Source organism: Spermophilus citellus (assembly GCF_964194105.1).
Source record: "Spermophilus citellus genome assembly, chromosome: 4".
In the NCBI taxonomy this organism is placed as follows: Eukaryota; Metazoa; Chordata; class Mammalia; order Rodentia; family Sciuridae; genus Spermophilus; species Spermophilus citellus.
In genome coordinates, this window is record NC_138185.1 from 108,917,426 (window position 1) to 108,931,290 (window position 13,865).

The 13,865-nt window shown below is 43.4% G+C and overlaps 1 long non-coding RNA gene across 4 annotated transcripts in view; it reads left to right on the forward strand.

Moving 5' to 3' along the window:
* Positions 1-13,865, forward strand: part of LOC308647863 — a 33,716-nt gene that overhangs the window by 16,330 nt on the left and 3,521 nt on the right. The window contains exons 2-3 of one of the 4 annotated variants that reach the window (XR_014021718.1): positions 9,662-9,850; positions 10,767-11,033. This is a non-coding gene — a long non-coding RNA (uncharacterized lncRNA). The remainder of the gene's footprint in view (positions 1-9,661; positions 9,851-10,766; positions 11,034-13,865) is intronic. The other 3 variants (XR_014021720.1, XR_014021719.1, XR_014021721.1) reach the window with 3 other exon arrangements.

Sequence of the window (13,865 nt, forward strand, 5' to 3'; positions counted from 1 at the left end):
CCCTGCCTCCTTAAAATACAGATGCACTAGCCTCTAATCCAGTAGATCTTAGTTAGGTATGTATTCCTGCTCATACATACCCGTAAGTGACATGTACAAGGAAGTTCATCACAATTGTTTATGGTTCCAGGAAGCTGAATGCAGTCTGTGTGTCCATCACCAGGGACATGGATAGGTAAAGTGCAGGAATCAGGCATAGAGAAGCATTTTGAAGCAGTGAACTCAGTGTCTCATGGCAGCATGGATGGAAATTTAATAAAATTATAAGTGAGAAAAATAAGAAATAAAATGAACACTGACACTACACATTTATGTAAATTGAAAACAACAGCCACACATACTTTATAAGAAGACATACAAAAAGATGAATATGTTTTATCAGTATAGAATAAGTGAAGATAAAACAAGAAAGGGACCAACTGATGATGGTGATATGAGAAGAATCAGATGTTGAACGACAAAGAAATAAGGGGACATGGTATATTTCTATTAATATGGCCTAAGATCTTACTGGTATTGTTAAGTAGCCACACAAAGACCACCAGACACCTTTCCAAATAGTCCTACTGAATAAGATAGGATAGGTAATGGGCCCCAATTAAGATTTTTTCTTAATGTAAAAGCCACTCCCGGAGGTTAACCTGTAGAAATATTCCAAACAGTCTAGGGATATAACTCAGTTGGTAGGGTGCTTGCCTCTCATGCACAAGGCCCTGGGTGCAATCCCCAGCACCACACACACACACACACAAAAAAAAAAAAAAAAAAAAAAAGAAAGAAAGAAGAAAAATATTCATTCCAGCCAATTCCTTTGTTCCAGGTGATAGGAAAAATAAGGAGGTAGGAAAACCTGAGTGAAGGCCAAGACTCAAGGGTAAATCTTGATACTTTTCCAACACCTGGTTAATATAGATTTTGACCAATAGCGTTAGTACTTTTCCAATAATGCCCCTACCCAGTAGCTATATCAGCCCCTTAAACTAGTACATTTAAGTGGCAACCCATGTCAGGTCCCTTCTCACCCTGCAGGAACTCTGTCTCTTTTCTTCTCACTTGAATAAATCCTACTATTTTACACTTACTCTTCCTCACCTGGGGATTTCATTCCTCAAATTTGATAGACATGAACTTGGAAAGATGGCACTAAATCAGCAGAGGCTGAAAAACTGATTTCCCTAGCACCCCCACCTGTACCCAAACAAATGGTTTTCTAGACCTAAATATAGGATTCCACATTTATTTCTCTTTCACTTCACCTTAGCAGATTTGGTCCATTTTTTAAGGCTGTTGAGCTGAATTGTGATTCTGTTATCCATAATCCTGGCTCTTCTTCCAACCTTGATGACATGCAGGATTAAGACCCATGTGACATCAACATTCTCTTTTTACCTCTTCTCATTCAACACATAATAGGAACATGCTCTAGCCCAGGATCTATACCAGGTATAGGCAATACCACAATGTAAAGAGAAGGTCCCTGTTTTCAAGGAGCTCACTATCACCCCAAAGGGAGAGAGATGGAGAGCCAGGGTTACAATGTAGCACCTTCATTGCTACATGCAAGAGAGCCTGGGCCGGGTATCCAGGCCTCCCTGGAGTGAGGGAAGGTGTTCCAGAGGTAACACTTAGGCTACAAATTGACTGAAAAGGAAGCAGGCAGGGGCAGAGCAGGAACCGGGTGTGCTGTGCATGTCTGTATTGGTCTGCAGATTCTCCATTCCAGCTTCTCCCAGAGTCAGTTCTCTATGCTCCTCCGGAAAGCTGCCCCACCCTCTCTTACTCCAGGTCCTTTGGGAAGAGAATGACTCACATCTGGACCACCAGAGCATTGCCTTCTCCTGACTGCTGTAATTGGCTAAGGGGTGGGCCCCTGGCTCCAGGCAAGCCAATTAGGTCTAATCAGAGCCCATCCTGGTATGTGGCTGAAGAACCTTGGGACCGAAGTGCTGGATTTTTTCCTGTGAGAACATAGCCGTCTAGATCTGTTGACAGCTATCTTGCCACAACACAAAGAAAGCCCTGCCAGAGATTGGAATCAACAAAGAAAAAGCAGAGTTGAGAGAGGACTTCCTGATGGTGTTGCTGGAGCCTTGGACCTAGACATGCCTGAAACTGAGCCAGCTCTATCCCTGGATATTCAATTACATGAACCAATAACTTTCCTTTTTGCTTAAGTCAATTTAAGATGGTTTTTCTGTGTTCCAGGCAATGTAAAGAGTCCTGACTGGTCCAAAGTGACAGAAGATATAGTTAGATAAGTCAGCAGGGGCCTTATGGGAATTTAGATTGTATCCAAAAAGATAGGTATTACAGAAAGTGGAAAATCCAGAGTATCACAGGGGGTGTCCAGCACTTTGCCAGGGGATTCTTGCTTGCTCTGAGGGATAAGCCTCCTGAGAAATTAAAGTCTAGAAGTGAAGACAAAGAGTCAGGAAGGATAGTTTTAAAGATGGAGCCCCTGATAGATCTAGTCCACGCAGGAGCTGGAGCTAGACAGTTATAAAATTGCTCTCAGGGGCTGGGGCTGGGGCTCAGTGGAAGAGTGCTTGCCTAGCATGTGTGAGGTACTGGGTTCAATTCTCAAAACCGCATATAAATAAATAAAGGTCCATCAGCAACTAATAAAAATATTTTTAAAAAAGAAAAGAAAATGGCTCCCATGGTTTATTTAAGGAAGTACATCAAAGGCAGGGGTAAGATTTCAAGGGTGAAGTCTTGCTTTGTGATTCTTGTAGTCAGCAGGTTGATTGGCATCTTGGCAGTTCACACCCATCTCAGAGGGGCTATGCAGTTGCAGCAGGTCACCCCATCTCTGGTGCTGTGTGGGACCTGGCAGAGCTTGAATAGGGCTCACCATGTGTCTGGGCAGTCTTACACAGAGGAAATGTCCACTGGAAGTTCCCAGACACCAGATTTCCCTATTCAATTAGGCTGCAGTCCACAACAGTCCACACACAGCCAACGAATGGCTCTCGACATCAGAGCAAGGAGTAAAATTACATGGTTTGCATGGTTCATATCAGAGATCACCACGGTGGCCAGGGTGAGAGATAAGACCAGAGGCAGAGGCCCAGTTAGGACACCAATGCCATAATACAAGCAAAGCAGAATGGTGTCCCAAGCAAAGGAGAGGAAAGAATGGGTCTGAAAGAGATTTAAGAGGTGAGATCCATTGGATTTCAGAATGAAGTGGAATTGAGGAAGATGTAGATATAAGGTGGAGGGAAAATTCTGGAGTATAACTCTTGGGTTTCTTGTACTAGTGACTTGATGTCCCATAGTGCCCTACTTGGAGACATGGCAGTTTTAGAGGGAAAGAGAGGAAAGAGATGGAGGTGGGAATTAAATTAAATTTGGGACATGTTGAATTTTAGGTATCTGTAGGACTTCCATAATAAATGCACAGTTATGGAGCTCAGAAGACAATCCCCGAGGCTATGGATGTAGACATGAGGTCGGAGAAAATTTCCCAGAGGAAGTGATGGCTGAGTTAAGAACCCAAGAATGACTTGGAGAGAGCCTGCCATGAGGAAGAAAGGAAAGTCTTTCCGGTTAAGAGCACTGGGTACAAGGAGGGCTTCGCTCTGACAGTCCTGCCACTCTTTTGAAGAGAAAAGGGAAATGGATATGTTGCAAGTCCCCAGGAGGGTTGGTAGACTCTGGCCTGTATACAAGGGACCAGTCATGGAAACTAATAAAAGAGGAGGTATTTTCCTGTCAACCTTGAGCAACAAGATAGCAGACATAAGCAAAGAATAGCTAAAGCCATTGTAAGAATGAATTTCCTTTAAAACATCACAAACAATAAACAAAATCCTCTTAACCAAGTAACGGCTCCTGATGGAATAAAGCACTTTCTCTGAAACGACCCCCAAATTAGCAAAACCATAATTAGGATTACTAAATGAATAGATCAGAATTCCATAGAGAAGATATTTACTCAGGCAAAACCTCCTCGATTCAATAGCTCTTTCAATTAATTTTTTTCTAAAATTTTGGATTTCTACTAACTAATCTGCTGTATTTAGAAGGATTCATAAACCACTTGCCAAGTAGTTAAAAAGTGTGAAATGTCTTTGCCAGGAAGCTCTTCGGGGACCTCAGCAAGAACACAGAGAAAGGCAGTGAGGTGTCTGAAATGCCACCCTACAGCCAACAGGATGTCACTTTCTCCACTGCTGATTTCCCCCCACCCCCCAAACATTCCCTGCAAATCATCCTGAGCATCTAAGATTGTCCAATGCCTTGACCAGTACTTAAAGTGCAAGTGGGAGCCTTCTTAGCTATAGGACTGAGGGTTCTACTTGAAGGAAGCTGATGGATTAGAAGAGCTGATGCAGATTGTGCAATGAAGATGGATTATGTTGCTTTGAATGTGATACTGAATCAAGCCTGGGCTTCATGGAGGTTATTTGGACTACCCTAACATTTTAAGTGGGAGGATATCTAGGAGAACCTTTGATATGGAAGAAAAGGCAAGACCCTACCTGAAACTCTAGCCTACTTTTATAGGGTGAATGCCTATATTCCTCCCCAAATTCATATTTTGAAACCCTTTCCACCCCCATGTGATAAGTAATTAGGATGAGTGAGGTTATGAGTGTTGAAAATTCATGCCACTAAATGGGGGGAGGTAGAAAAGTGTCTTCAGGTTTTAAACCAAGAATGAGATTTGTGCCCTTTTTAAGGTCCCAAGAGAGCTTGCTTCTCTCTGCTCTTTACCATGTGAGAATACAATGAGAAGTCAGCAGTCTGCAACCTGGAAGTGCACACTAATCTGAAATGGGCCATCAACCATGCTGGAATTCAGATCTCAGACTTCCAGTCCCGAGAACTGTTGTTTATAATTCCCCAATCTATGCTCCTTTGTTGCACCAGCCTAAATGGACTGACACCTATTAGCACCATCTTCTGCTTCCCCCTCTTGCCCCACCTCCCAATAGACTCACATACATTCCCCACCCATGGGCTCTTCCTCCCTCTCCAAACTCACCTTCCTCTCTGGTTGTCCCCTCTACCTTAAATGTTCTTTTCTTTAAAGATGGGAATAGCCAGACTGTACTATGTACCTCAATCTGTAGCCCTGAACCCATGGAAGCCTCTGATCCACCCCCTCACCAACCCTGAAGCAAGACTTAGCACTACTCTTTGTTCCTTCAAAATTTACTCCACAATATAGTAGAGTAAGAAACTGATATTGTTCTGAAGTTGCAACAGGGGAGACACAGAGGAAGGTCACATTGCATAGCACACAGAAAAATCAAGAGAAATTCCCATTAGCCATCCACCCTCCTGGCCAAGTGTCTCTCCAGCCTCGCACATTCCCCTCCCACAGGACCCCTTTCCAACAAAGCTTTAGTCTCCACTCCCTCCCCACCCACATCTATTTCCCACTCCTCTGCAAAACAATTCAGCCCTTCCCAATCTTGCTTCCATTCTCCCTCCCATGACCCCACTCAATAGTCTTTGGCCTCCTTCTTTATTAGAACATTGTAAATAACAAATAGTGTCCTTTGCTGTCACACTTTTTCCCTTGTGAACAAGTGCCAGAGCTCTGTGGGAAGGCCTGGCCAAGGATGAGGGAATGTACAACTTTGGCCACAGGGCCTTCCTGAAACCACCTGGGCTTTCCTGTCTGGGTAGACAGGAAGTTGCCCTGAGTTTCCTTGGAAGATCCTGGCAGGGGCAGCTCCGCTCAGAAGTGGGCTCAGGCTCCACATATGCAAAGTCCCCACATATGCAAAGGCTTCACCAGACCAAGAGAGATGGATTCCCAGACAAGAGCAAGAAATCTGAAAAATTGATCTTTACCTGAAAAGATGTTCATGTTTCAAACACCTAAGGGCGGTTCTATAATTCATCAAATCTAAATAGTTACAAGACTTTCTGGCTGGATGGCAGCTGGGTTCCCACACGCTTTGGGAAAAGGGGCCAGCCACACCCTTCACTACCTCTGCAAGACTCACCTACCCATGTGTATAAGCTAATGTCCCCATGCTGTGCCCAGCCTGGGAGCCCGCTGCCCCAATGTGTCTGTTTCCATGGGGGTGGGCCTGAATGCTGCTGGCCGGAGAACTGAGCTGAGACATCTGGTTTGCACCACACACTATCCTGAACAAACAAAATTGGCCCTCTCATGCCATGGAGGATAGAAAACATGCCTAATGGAATGGAGCCCAAACAGAGACTATGTCTCAGGAAAGGACCTGTACAACAGGCTCACCATTAATGGCATTTGAATCTATGCCCAAGAGTTAGAACCACCTGGGGCAGGGGTGAGGGTGACAAACAGTAGTTTGGAGTCAAACTGGAGGGAGGAGCTAAGTTTCAGGTCTTCCAGTAGCGGGCAGAAAGGAGCAAGAACCAAGACTGGATGGTTTTGTTTTGGTTTGTTTTTTTGTTTTTTAGGTTTTTTTGGTCAGGCTGACCTCTGTCTGCATAACTCTGGAAATACTAAGGAGGGAAACCCCTGGAAGCACTGGTCTTCCTGCTATTCAAGTTGGTGAGGGCACAGAACCATCATACACTGAAATCTTTTTGTTTGGAAACATTTTACCTGCAGAATCTACCAAGTTGGTCATTGTCTGTGTTTGAATGGCTTATGTTAAGATACACAGCATTCATATGACAGATTTTACTCTCCAAAGGTGGTCACAGCAATATCAATCCATCCAACCTGCCTTGCTGCATTGCAACCTATCCTCTCAGGAGGTGGAGTTGATTTTCTCCTTGGTATCTGAATAGTCCAATGTCTGCTTCAATCAATAGATAACCACAGAAGTCACCACCCTGTGCCAGTTCCAGGCAGAGCCCTTAACTGCCCTGCCAACCTCAACTTCTTACCTACTGGAATGTTTGCTCTTGGGATTCTCCCTTTCAGCATGCAGCCCTGTATTGACTATATTTTCTGTATTCTTGATGCTCTAGCATTGGGAACATTGATTCACCTGGAGATACCGCTCCTCTCAGGGCTAACTAATTTCCTAGAGGTAGCAAATGACTCCACTGTGAGCATGCCTTTGATAGATAAACCAGCTGATCCAGGACCTATACCCCAATCACCTCTTTTTATCAAACTAGCACACACCTAGCTAATGTTCTCCCCACCTTAATCACACAAGGATTAGACAAATAGAGATCACCCCCATAGCCCAGAGTCTACCAAAATTATTCAAACTCTCCAAACTTATTCAACCCTAAACTTAGTGTGTCTACCCTGCCTTACCCATTCCATCCCAAGAAAGAGCCATATCCTCCTCTTTCCCCCTTCGGCCTCTTGACCAGTCTTGTGCTTCTCCATGTAGCCCTGCATGGTGTGTTCTGCTTCCTGTTTCTAGGGATCTTGAGTGTAAATTTCTTCCTCCATGACAACCATTTCCAGTCTGTGTGTTTTACCATGCCTGATTATTATTTTGGTGTGTGGTGCCAAAGATTGAACCCAAGACCTCATGCATGCTATGCAGTCACTCTACCCCTGAGCTACATCTCCAATGTAAATCCCAGATATTTTAGAATAGCCACTATGCTGTGAGCTCAAGCTACACAGAGGGGCCAGGTGAAGGCTTGACAAACAGTCCCAACTAAGTTTCCTGACAACAGCTTGTGTCAGCTGCCAAACACACAAGTGAGCCTTCTTGAACATCCAATATGGACATCCATAGCCCCAGACAACTTTTGACTACAACTGCATGAGAGAGCTCAAGTGAGTCAGCTGACCACCGAATAATTAATGTGTTAAACCATTATGTTTGGGAATGGCTGGTTACACAGCAGGGGATGACCAGAGCATGTGTGGTATTTCACTGTAGGCTGCTTTCCTACTATATTAGGTTCCATGAATAGTGCTGTAGCATGGGCTACTTAAAGTAGCGCCTGGAAGCTCATTAGAAATGCAGATTCCAGCCCCATCTCAATTTTACTCATTCAGAGTCTGTATTTTAGCAAAAACCCCCAAAGAATTATGTGTACATAAAAATGTAAGAGACTCTAGTGTAGCAGCCATTAAAGACACTCTGCCCAGATCCCCCTGGCTCCTGTATTCGTCACTGGGATCACCCCTCAGCTTTTACCTATGCACTTTGATTCTAAGAGTTTGTACAGCGTGCCTGTTGTTTATGGAGCTGCCTTGCCTGTATTGGAAGATCAGCTGAAGTGTCTGAGAGTTGATATCTCCCAGTAGTGCCAGCAAAATGACTATTTAGTACAGGAGTATGAAAACCCAGCTCTTTGCCTGGTGGTGTCATTTGCTCCAGAACCATCAGGATCTGATCTGTGACTTGGGCTTCACCTGAAATTTCACGTTTGCTGGACTTCCTCCCTTCCCCCAATGTGTCTGTCTCTCTGTCTCTGTCTGTCTGTCTCTCTCTCTCTCCCCCCTCCTCTTGGGGGGAAGGTACGAGGGATTGAACTTAGGGGTGCTTATCAGTGAGCTACATCCCCATCCCATTTTTTATATTTTATTTAGAGACGGAGTCTTGCTGAGTTGCTCAGGGTCTGGATAAGTTGTTGAGGTTGGTTTTGAACTTGTGATCCTCTGCCCCAGCCTCCCAAGCTGCTGGGATTACAGGTTTGGGAGCGCTTCTTTAACAAGTCACCTACATGGGGAATCTCATCTTGGGGAATACACTGGTATCTAAGATGAGAAACAAAAAAATCTCAACTAATCAGAACTTCCCATTGTCTTGTCATAATCTCCTGGCAAAGTTAACAGATGTTGAGGATTAGAACAGACAGGATGGGAGAGTGGGAAGGAAGGGAGACAGTAAGCATAGATGGCTCTTTTGAGGAATGTTTCTATAGAGGGATCTAAAAAACAATGCGGACATTGGAGAAAATGAAAATTATATTAATTATATTGCTGTGTAGTACATTACCCCCAAACGGAGCAGCCTCCACTTACTTATTTATGACCTCATACAGGGTCTGAGGGTCATGAACTCCTCAAGGTGGTCCTGGTTCAGGGTTTCTTGGGAGGGTTGTAGTCAAGATGATTAGTCAGCACTGAAGTCTCACTGGAAGGCTAGGCTTGGGCAGGAGGAGCTACCTCCAAACGTATTCATGTGGCTGCTGGCCGGAGGCTCCATTTCCTCTCCCCTTGGGCCTCCCTACAGGGCTGTTCATGACTCTGCTTCCCCAAGAAAAGTGATGAGAGAGACAGGTGATTGTAAGTGCACAGGCAAGAACTGGGAAGAATGCTCTGGGAATAGGTGTAAAAGTCCTTGGCTCATGGGAGTGGGTTGAGGAGCACAGGACTGAGAGCATGATGAAAGCAGACTTCCATGCCACAGCTTCTGAATTCCTTTTGTAATTTTAAAGTGTCAAAGATGAAAGCTTAAATGAATTGGCAATAGTTGATAATGAATAAAGTCAGGTCCACTGCAAAAATATCTCTGAGAAATGATAAGAGCAGAGAATTTAAATTGGGTCATAAAAATGTTGTGACAGAAAAAAAATGTGGACAATTTTAGAAGTATTTATGTGACCATGCAAGATTTCTTGGGAGCATGTGGTGAGCTCTAAATTGCTGCTGACCCCTGGGAGGGGGAGGGTGGGGGTTCCCACCTCTGCTAGGAAAGTCCAAGGCTTTGCCCTCCTGTCTGTTCCCCTCTGCCCCCTGAGGGGCATTAGCACCAATCAGCTCTATGTGACTTTCTCTCACCAGCTGCCTCTCCAGGGTCTGACTATTGGCTTTCTGGTCTGATCCTCATGAATACCACAAATTCAAACATCCCCCACTTCCTACAGCATGAAAAACCTCTGAACTGAGTGAAGGTCCTCACTCCTCCAGCAGAGACAACACTGCAACAATTCAACCCCAGATTCTGTCATCAGCCCTAAGAGTAAAGAGCAGGTAAGTGGCTTGGTCTTAGCTCCAGGAATGCGGCTGCCCTCTGCAGGTAACCCAGGAGTAGTTTTATCAGAGGCTGAAAGTCACCTGTGGTGTGATCCTTGGTCCTTGGGTGTGATGTCTAAGATTAGGGTGATCACCTTGGTGCAGAAACAGAAGTACACCCAGCTGAGATGGTAATTAGAGCAGGTTTATTGCAGAGTAAGGGAAGACAAGAGAAAGTGAGATGTACCCTGGAGAGGGGGACCAGCAGATCAGCTAGGGACTGAAATGCACTTAAATGATTAGGTTTGGGGTTTTTTTTTTTTTTTAGAATAGGGGGTGAGAATTTGCAATGGCACAAACCTGGGAGTAGCAGTAACCCTACCTCTTTGGACCTGAGTGCTTTTGCAGCTGTTCTCTGTTTGGGGGAAGTCACATGACTATGTGTCTGTGCCTTGTGAAAACTGAGAGCTTGCACCTGCGCACTTTGGTCACTGTGCCCTCTCTGGCCTACTACCACTGGTGGAAGGCCACATAACAGTCAACTGACCCCCAGGGCAGCTTTATGGGCACATGCATGACCTTGGGAACATTGTGTGTGCCCCATAAATCTATGCAGAAGTGTAATGGGAACCTTTGGTGGAATTAGGGGCCGGGGTGTCATTTACTGGCTCTGAGTCGTCTGCCTACCTTCCTAAGATGAATCTCTTCCATAGCCCCACCCACACAAGGAGAGGGGGAATTTATAAGAACGTAATGGATATTGAGTCTTCTGGGTCAATTGCTGGTTAAGGATCCTTTTACAGTCATCCCCCCATTTTGTCTCCCATTCTCTCATTCCTGTTCATCTCTAACTACCTACCTGTGCTAACAGTAGCTCATTCTCCCAGCTCAAGGAGCAACAGAAGCTTCTTAAGCCTGTCCTCTCTACCAACAGTCTCTGGTGCTGATCGCCAGGCCCAAGAGAGGTCCTGGATGGGGCCAAGGCAACATCATACTCTTAGCACCTGTGCTACACTGATGTGGGGTTGCTAGGGGAGAAGCAGGCTTGTGGAAACTTGAGGTCTGCTGCTGCAAGAGGACAGTGAGAGAGCAGAGGACCTGTCCTGAAACAAAAGCCCATGATGTGGAGAAGTGCACAGACCCTGAAAAAGCCTGGACAGTAGGAGTCCCCCTGGGGTTACAGTGTCACTCTTGGCCAGAGGTAAGAGGGGCTTTTACCTTGGACTGGCCTCTCTGAGCAGTGCTCTGTTTAGTGTGGTCTTGGCCTGGTGTCAGCCTCCACACAGACTTTTGCTGGTTCTTGAGGAGTTACAGACACTGAGATCATCGTGTATCTATTCGAGCTTTACAATGTGGGTCTTGTATTTTATGTGGACTTTTTAAAGTTTGCCAATTTATCCTAATGGATATGACAATGTACACAGATGAAAAGAGGCAAGGGCTGAGAATGTGTCTCAGTGGTGGAGTGCTTGCCTAGCACGTGTGGAGCACTAGGTACAATCCCCAGCACCGCAAAAGAGAGAGACTAGGAGGGAGGGGGGACAATCAAGAACATAAAGAGAGAGCCTACAGAATGGGAGAAAATCTTTACCACCTGCACCTCAGATAGAGCATTAATCTCCAGGATATACAAAGAACTCAAAAACCTGAGACCAAAAAAAAAAAAAACTCAGTAAATAAATTGGCAAAGGAACCCAACAAAACACTTCACAGAAGAAATACAAATGGTGAACAAATATATGAAAAAAATATTCAACATCTCTAGCAACTAGAAAATGCAAATTAAGACTACACTGAGATTTCATCTCACTCCAGTCAGAATGGCAATTAACAAGAATACAAGTAACAACTGTGACAGTGTGACAATGTCTCCAACAGTTGTTCACCCCTTACTCAGCACCTGAGAATTCATACTGGTGATTGAGAGTACAAATGGAAAGATTGTCTCAAAGCTCTTGGCCATTGCTCAAATATTACTGAACATTGGAGTATTCATAGTGCCCAGAAACCCTAAAAAGGTAAATAATGTATTCAACACTTAATTCAAATTTTAAATTTATTGAACATCTAAAACCTCATACCCGTAGTGAAAGTTGAACAGCATTTGTCCAAAACATGTGCCTTTTATAACAAAAAAAAAATTTACAATAAAACCTTGACAAATATAAAAGTAAAGTCCTTATATATACTACCATACCTTGATGTACATGAAGATAAGTGAAGAGAAAACTCATTTAAATTATAGAACTGAGTAATTGCCTTTAACTTTTGCTAAAAATCTATTGAGCATTATTAGGTTATGTGGTAGAAATAACAAAATCATCATAAATACATACATGCATAGTACAGATAGCTCATCTTTGAAAGGATATTAATTTTTTAAAAATCAAAGACTACTAAATACTCTCACTTTTGAATATTGGAGAAAACAATTACAAGACATCTATTTTTGAGGTTTTACACTAAATTGTAATTTTTTTTGCACAAAATCTTTCTTTTATTTTCATGTGGTGCTGAGGATCGAACCCAGTGCCTCACGCCTGGTAGGCAAGTGCTCTACTCTGAGTCACAACCCCAGCCCTAAATTGTAATATTTTAAACTTTATTTTTTGTACTATGTATTGAATTTAGGGATGTTTAACCACTGAGCCACATTCCCTCCTTTTTTAAATTTTTGAGACAGGATCTTGCTAAGTTACTTAAAGCCTTATTGAAGTTGCTAAGGCTGACTCTGAACTTGTGAAACTCTTTTCTCTCCTTTCTAGTTTGCTTAGATCGTAGGTATGGACCATCATGCCCAGTTTATACTGCATTTTTGCCTATATTCACATTATGTATGCAATATGTTAATAAATATAAGTGAATGTTTTTGATATGTTTTCAAAAAGAATACAAGTAACAATAAATGTTGTCGAGGATGTGGGCGGAAGTTTCACTCACACTGCAAATTGGTGTAACCACACTGGAAAGCAGTATGGAGATTCCTTAGAAAACTTGGAATGAAAGCACCATTTGACCCAATTATCTCACTTCTCATCTTATATCCAAAGGACTTAAAATCAGCATACTACAGTAACGCAGCCACCTGAATGTTTATAGAAGCTCAATTCACAATAGCCAAGCTATGGAACCAACCTAGGTGTACTTAAACAGAAAAGTGGATAAAGAAAATGTCACACACACACACACACACACACACACACACACAATGGAATATTATTCAGCTATTAAGAAGATTGAAATTATGGCATTTGCCAGTAAATGGATGAAACTAGAGAATATCAAGCTAAGTGAAATAAGCCAGTCCCCAAAAAACCAAAGGTCAAATGTTCTCTCTGATATATAGATGCTAACCCATAACAAGGGAGGGTAGAGAGGGGAAGTATAGAAGTTCGTTGGATTTGACAAAGAGGAATGAAAGGAAAGGAGGGGGAATGGAATAGAAAAGACAGTAGAATTAATCAGGCATAACTTTCCTATGCTCATATATGAATACACAACCAGTGTAACTCCACATCATGTTCAACTACAAGAATGGGATCAAAATTATAATGGGTTGCACCCCATGTATATATATAATATGTCAAAATACATGCTACAGTTATGTATATATGTTATGGTTTGGAGTGAAGTATCCCCCAAAAGCTCATGTGTGAGACAATGCAAGAAGATTTCAGAGGAGATGATTGGATTGTGAGAGCCTGAACCTAATCAGTGAATTAATCCCCTGATAGGGATTAATTGAGGGGTAACTGAAGTAGTAGGGTATGGCTGGAGGATGTAGGAATTGAGGCTTGGCTTTGGGTATCTATTTGTATCTGGCAAGTGGAGACTTCTCTGCTTCCTGATCACCATGTGAACTGTTTCCCTCTGCCACACTCCTCCACCATGATGTTCTGCCTCACCTCAAGCCTTGAGGAATGGAGCTAGCCTTCTATCGACTAAGACCTCTGAAACCAGGAGAGCCCTCAAATTTTTTCTCCTCTACAATCGTTCTGGTCAGATTTTTTTAGTCACAGCAGTGAAAAAGCTG